Source organism: Camellia sinensis, chromosome 8, assembly GCF_055761805.1.
Source record: "Camellia sinensis isolate YWXY chromosome 8, ASM5576180v1, whole genome shotgun sequence".
In the NCBI taxonomy this organism is placed as follows: Eukaryota; Viridiplantae; Streptophyta; class Magnoliopsida; order Ericales; family Theaceae; genus Camellia; species Camellia sinensis.
In genome coordinates this window covers 178,620,411-178,628,599 of record NC_138968.1, presented here as the reverse complement: position 1 = coordinate 178,628,599, position 8,189 = coordinate 178,620,411, and positions in this window count along the sequence as shown.

The window sequence follows — 8,189 nt, the reverse complement described above, 5'->3', positions numbered from 1 at the left end:
TTATTGTACTTTTTCTCAATGTAACACTTCTAAAAAACTCCTTAGTGTAACACTCTAAAGTAACACAAAAAAAAAAAAATTCTTATTGTAACACTCTAATGTAACACACAAAATAACTCCTTGGTGTATTTTTTTTTTCCAAATGTAACACACTAACATAACACACAAAAAAATTCCTTAATGTAACAATCTAATGTAACACACACAAAAATTCCTTAGTATAACACTTTAATGTAACATACAAAAAAAATTTCTTGATGTACCTTTTGCAAATGTAACACTTTAATATAATACTCTAAAAAAACTCCTTAGTGTAGCACTCTAATGTAATATACAAAAACTCTTTAGTATAACATTCTAATGTAACACATAAAAAACTTTTTCTAAACGTAACACTTCTATATAACACTTCAAAATAATTTCTTAATACAACACTTCAATGTAATATACAATAAAACTCTTTGATATATTTTTCCCAAATGTAACAATCCGATGTAACACACAAAAAAATAAAAAAATAAAAAAATTTCTTAGTGTACTTTCCTAAATATAACACTCCAATATAACATAAAAAAAAAATAAAAATAAAAAATAAAAAATGAGAGATTCTTCAAACCATTCCAAAAGGAGTACAAATATTTCTTAGTAAATTTTGAACAAATGTATAATTTCAAACTGTGAGTGTTACATTTAAAAAAAATCCACTAAGGAGTTTTTTTAGTGTTTTTGTGTGTTACATTGGAGTATGTTACATTGAAGTGTTACGTTTGGAATTAGACTGATTGAAGTGTTACGTTTGAGAAAAGTACACTGAGATTTTTTTTTTTTTTATACATTGGAGCGTTACGTTTGGGAAAAGTACACCAAATAATTTTTTTTTGAATGTTACGTTGTTACGTTTGAAAAAAGTATACTAAAGAGTTTTTTAGTGTGTTATATTAAAGTATTACGTTATTAGAGTGTTAAGTTTTTGTTCGTAATGTGAGATTTGTTCTACAATGAGGGAAAATTCAAAACTTTTATAATTCAATTTGCCCACATGTATAATTTTACATTTTGGAAAAATCATTTTTATCACTAAAAAATTAAACCCAAACATATAAGTGACTACCTTTTATGTAATTTTCACTTTAATGAGATATTTAGGTTTATAAAAAAAATAGAGGACTAAACCGCTCATAAGATCACATTTTAAAATTTATTAGTACTTCACCTTAAAATACTGAAGAAATTTTTTGACTATGCCACTGTCTACACAAAATATCCACCAAATGAGGTTTGGAATATTAGAGGTTAATAGAAGATTCCATAACTCTACAAAAAGGGGTCAGTAAGTTTGTGTAAGGCTCTAAGAGAATTTCACATACCCGTTAATTGTAAATTCTAGATTATTCCTAGGAGGGTAAGGTTGTCTATATATAGGGGAGGCCACGTTGGCTAAATTAGGAATGATCATTTCTCCGCTCTACTCCACCCATGCACCCCCGGCCTTGCCCTGTACGGGTTTTTTTATGCTCCGATAAGAAAGTGGAGTGGAGACAAATTTTGCTTCCGCCACTCCAATTATACTTATTAAATATATTTTTATGTATATAATATATAATTTAAATGATATCGATATAATTGATTAAATGACAATCTTGAAAAAAATTTCTGGCCATACCACTGGTTTCGCACCTGATTTTCCAGTGTCTTCTCAGGTTGAGTTGCTTCCATTTGGTACAATGAAGATCATGATTAAACATATTGATTGTGATTGTGCTATTTTTGGATCATTGCTTGTAGAACCATGCTCTTTTCTTGAGCTCTCATTTTACAATTTAAATGGTACGGTAGATATGGTGTTGCATCTGTCTGACAATGAACAACGCTAATTAGTGTGAGTTTTTAGTTGTGGTGGACATAAAATTTAATCCAATTTGTATATTTTTTGTGAGCATACATTTTTATACTTAACAATGATGTTTTTCTCATTTCTAACTTGGATGTGATCTTTCTCTTTCGCGCACACGTAGAGTGAAGAAGTTACTAACAATTATAACATTTTAGGATTTTGAAGAACACAAAAGGAAAGATTAAAATAAAGACAGACAGGTACATATCAGCACACCCTGTAAACTTTTCATGAACCATCATGCAACATGGATAGAAGTGGTCTCTGTTCATTGCTAATTGTCTGCATTCCCAAACACCAGGGACCCAGTCCAACCAGGTAAGACTATAATTTGTGTGGAATTTTACAATATTATACTTGGAGTAGATTATAATATGACCCCCCACCTTCCCGTACCTCATTATTAGTGTTAATTGCATTAGTAATCATTCAGTTTTTGGTTGCAAATCAAGTTCTACATAATTGAATTACCACCATATTGAACATTGTTTTGTTCAAGCCTTTTGGCTCAGTCACTCATGAGTCATGTCAAATGTTCCTCAGTCAGGATTAAAAAATAAATATAATAAAGTCTATTATTAGAAGAGTGTGTTATAATTTCTCATCGATTTATAAAAGATTTGGTCATGTGAATATAAATTTCTTGGACATTCATAAATCGATTTTCAAGGGTGAATTCTACCCAAGAGAATTGTATCATTGTGGCGTCAAAGCCAACCATAATGTCAATTATGGGATTAGATGCACCTATGCGAGTGTAGGATTAGACATCTGATCCAAGTTTGCTTTGTAGTTCGAGCCACAAAGGGGGCAATTAAGATATCTTGGTAAGGTGTTAAAAACTTATAGTTGAGTAATGTTGTCAAAAGAGAAAGAGTCATCACGATTATCATCGAATTAATATACTATAGAATTGGCCTTCATGGATGTTGATTGTAGAATGTAGTGATATGTTACGATCTCACATCGGTTATTAGAGTGTCAAAATTTTGTATTGCAAGGATAATTTGTGTCATCAATGAGGACAAGTCTTTTTGTTCAAAATTTATGTACCTCATCAATAAGTAAGTGATTCAACTCTCCACTTCTATTTGAGTTTTTCTTTTAATGCTATATTTAGTTGAAGAATTTGAGAAATGATTTAAAAAGAGAAAGAAAAAAAATAGGTAAAATGTGAATAAAATATACCTATTTTCACTTAGTTTCATATAATTTTTTTTTTCTTTCTAAATTTTTTTCTAAATCTCTCAACCAAACATAGGAGAAAAGGAAAAAAAACTACACACAAAATAGAACGTATTTTGACATCATGATCAAAGTCCCTGACTCTTCCTCAATGAATAATGTTTTAGAGCACTAAATTAGGAGCTCTAGAGTATCACTAATGATGTGGCACAGTGGCCCCATCAAAGTGATGTGATGTTTTGGCTTGAGTTTGTTTGTTTTTTTTTTTTTTTTTTAAGCTCATTAGAGCTATTAGTGGTCCAAAAATTAGTAGGATGAATCACCACTCCTTCCTCAATAGGCTTACAAAAAAAATTATAATAGAAATTGAAATGATATTTTTTGAAAAAACGTGAAAAAAAGGTAAAAAAATGACGCCACTCAAATAAGTTGAAAAACTAAGGATAAATTACACTAATACCTCATGAGATTTTTGTTTAATATAAATCATTATTCACATTTGAAAAATTACACTTAATCTTTTGTCATATAAAAATGACATATTTGTCTCTTAGCCTTTGTACATATAAAAAAATTAAATAATACATATAATTTGTTCATGTTATTTCAAGAGAAGTTATTTCAAGAGAAATAACAATCATCTTCTTTAGTTTAACTCATATAAAAAATTATTATTATTTTTATTTTTCCAATTTTTTTTACTGAATTTTTTTTAATATTTTAAGTAATTTTTTTTTTATTTTTTAGATACACCTAATCTAGATATACTTGAAAAGTATAATATTTTGTGATTTTTTTTTTAAATTCACCAAATACAAAAAAAAATATAAAAATACAAATATTCAATACATTATCTTATTTTGTTGTATTTAATGAATTTTTTAAAAAGTTTTTTGTACAAATTTTATACTTTTTAAATATATCTAAATTAAATTGATCTAATCTAAATATAATGGTGGAAAAAAATGAAAATTATATTCATATATAAAAATTTATACAAAAAATATCATAAAAATATTATAATAGTGTTTGAAAAAATATTATCATGAAAATGTTATTATGATATTGTTGTAAATACAAATCATATTTATAGGTGTTTTGTTTTAAAATGAAATGTCAATATTAAGTTATATCATTGTGTTTAAAAATTCTATATAAAATTTATATTTATATATCATCATTTAATAAAAATATGTTAAGATAGAATTTAATGATAAAAAGTTATAAAATGTAGTAGCAATGACAGAAAGAAGAAATAGTAAGAAAAAAGGAAAGATGGTCATTTAGAAAATTTTAGGACATGATATCAATAATTCAGAAGATAATTTATAATGGGATTATAAATCTCAAGGAGATGAATGTAATTTTTTCATTGTAAAGAAAAAATATGTATTAAACGAAAACCTCAAAGAAAATCAGTGTAATTTATCTAAAAATTAAAAAATTGACTTCTAATTGTGTTACAAAAAATAGACCAAAAAGTCAAGATTTTTCTTACCCTTCTCAGAATGATCAAAACCAACCAAAACACACACCAGCTAGGAAGCTCTCTTAGTTTGTTCTCTTGTGGGAATCCATCCCCTCTTGTCAAACTTTGCAGAAGAAGATCTATAGATCTCCAATAAAGTCCAATCCCAACCTATTCTTTGTTTTATGCAATGTCTTTAATTAATCAAATTTCACATTATGAGACTATTTTGAAGGGGAAGGCATGTTAGCCTCATATTCAAACCCTATTATTAAATCCCTTCGTACTATCCTACCTTTGTCAATGTACATCACATCAAGATTGGATTGGCAATTAATAACTTGTTTGGTTGATGAAACATGTGCCCAACATTTCATTACATTGACCGTTGTGGAAAAGGATTTAATTTAATAGGTATACTATACATATTCTATGTGTTATGACAGTAATTAATATAATATTGACGAAATTGTTACACAAAATATATGTATATTTTTAATATGACAGCGAAATATGTATTAAACTAATCATGAAGTGGACTCTATAAGGTAAATAATATCAACGTAATTAATCTCCTCATATTTCAAGCCTAAGAACTATCAAATTACCTTCCAATTAATTCAAACATTGTTTAAATGTCAAGAGCTTGTTAGTCAAGCCGGCCAGGTTATTCAAATTCATTTTTTCTCTGTAGGGTTCAACTAAGAAGATGAACCGATGGACACTGGATACAAACAAGATTGGAATTTTTAATAATTTTTAATATATATATATATATATATATCTATATATATAATATAATATAATATAACAGCCTCATATCTCTTTCTGTCTCTATGAGGTTCTGTTTTTGTGATCAAATTTGTGAGAGTTATTAATAATGTGAAGTTAAGCCATTGATGATTTTACATGTAAGAATTTCAGAGTTTGTTAGGAACAAAATGATTGGTTTTATAATGATTTTTGATTAATTGGAGAATCAAAATATAATTTTACTGTATTAGTGCTTTGATTACTTTTGGTCCCTCCATCCACTTTTTTCTATGAATTCTCTTTCCAATATAAATGAGCATTTGATTCTTTTCTAACTTTATGCTTCCCAATTTTTAATGAAGCAATGAATCCTTCGAATAAGTGCATTTTTTTTATATATATAATAATATCACATGTATTATCCACCTCTATTTTTGGATTTTACTTAAACCCTATTGAAATTGAAGTAAAATTATGACTCAAAGTTTGTTTTTAATAAGTGTCTGTTATTTTTCAGTATATGATACTCTCATTTTGTCGAATCTATCTAAGCCTCTCTTATTCTATTTCCTACCAGAAAGTGACTCCTTGGATTGTGCGAAAAAAGAATTGTTGCAATTGATTTTCGTTTTCTATTTTTTATTTATTTATCAAGCTATGTATATATATATATATATATATATAAAAGAAGTGCTTAATTGCTTGAGGCTTATGCTCTACAAGTTATCATGCATAATCAAAATTTATTAAACAAAGGTTATGTTTGTTTGGGTGGACATGAGTTTGGGATTGGACTAATAATTCAATAAAATTATTAATCCAATGTTTGGTTAAACAATTGAAGTACGGACTAATTATTTTAAACTTGACTATTAGTTAAGATAGGATACATAATCCAACGAATTCGTAGTCCTAGGACTATTAGTCATGGGAATGCTAATCCAGTCCGCCCAAACAAACATGGCCAAAATGTATTATTTTAGCATATTAGGTTTTTGGTAACTGCTTGAGTCATCTGGTAACTGCCTTCTTAACAGTTTACATATTAGGTTTTATTATAGCATATACTTATATTTTGCTTGTAGGAGATTTGTCAGGCTCTGGAGAGGCTTCGCTCTCCCTATCTAAGGCTTTGGAGACTGAAGTTGTTGTACTAGAGGCTTTAATCCCAGCTCTGGTAGAAGCATCACTCAAAGTAACACCAAATCTCTTCCCATTCTTTTCGGAAGGTGAATATAGAATCAAGTCTTTGCTGGTATTTCGTGATTTAGGATTCACACTTGTCTCTTTGTTTCGACAAAAATGTCCACCCTTCTGTCGGAACCCGATACAAATGGTACTGTAGACGAGGTTCCGGCTAGAGCCCAGGATCTTCTGAATAACAAGATAAACCAATTAGGTTTTGTTTGAGAATTTAAAATTTTAGTTAAAAAATTTAAAATTATTATAAATTATCACATTAATTTTTTTAATATATATATATATATATATTTTATAAAAAATTAAAAAATTAGTTAGAATAATCAATTCTCAGACAAAGGCTTAGAGTTGCTCTTCGCAGAAAGAAAAGAAAAGAGAGTGCATTTTAGTCAAGGGTAAGACAGCAGACACTGTTAGGTTTGAAATTGAATCTGAAAAGAGTAATCAGTAGTTTTTTAATTTTTTTATTTTGGGTGTGCAACTGTAATGAGGTGAAGGGAGGATGAATTCACGCACTGCATAAGTGGCCACTGAAAGGTAGGCCCAAAAGACGAGAAGTTACTAATTGGTTTAGAAATAGTATCACCTAGTATTTTATATATATTATGATTGATGGGAGGATAGTATTTATAATTTTATATTAGATAATTAAGAAATATGACATGATATAATAATTTATGATTTGTCAAAAATGTAGGCACATAATGCTGTGACCAATTAATAATTATTTCTAATTTTGACAGTGTACTAACAAAATACAAAATAATATAATTTATAATTTTAAATGAATATGTGTTTTTGTTAAATTACACATGCTCAAAATATGTATTATTAAATTTAAGGAAACATTATAGTACATATCTCTCAAAAGTTATGTATCATATACATGTTATAACTAAAAAAAATGACATAAATTAATACTTTTTTTATTATAATTAAAAAAATTATCATAACTAAACACAACATCAAGCATAATTAAAAATTTCATAAATCACAATTAAAATAATATCACAATTAAAAAAAAATTGATCATAATTAAAAAATAAAATAATAGAATTAAGAGTGCATATGATATATCTTTTAAAAGTGCGTATATTAAAATTTTCCTTAAAATTTATTTTCAATTGTGCAATTATGGAAAGATGGGGGTTGAAGTTATAAAAATAAAACAACAATGATTCATACTACTAAAAAAAGACCACTAATAACCCTAGTGCATTGGGAATGCCAAACAAAAAAAAAAAAAACAAGGCATAGACTGTGGGCCCTGTCCACTGCCACATCATTAGAGCACAACTTTTAGTGCTTTCAACTATTTTTGAAAATAAAAAATGAAAAAAAAATGCAGACAACCTGTTGGCTTTTTAGCTTTCGAAAGTTAGTTTTGTAATTTTAAGCGTACCATTAAAGATCAATCAGTCCTTACAGAAGATTAATTGCAAACCAATTATTAAACGATTGTGTTTTAGTTTTTTCAGCCCAATGAAGAGGACTTTTACTGGTAGCTTATTTAGGATAATTCAGTAAACAACAATTAAATAAAGAACAATTGCAGCATTTCATTAAATAAAAATGAAAAACTTACAATGATCTAACCCAGTCTCGTTAAAGTTTACAGTAACAAACTATTTGAAACTACTCCTATGAATGAAATGCAATACAGGAATTTCAAGTATATAAATGTAAAGA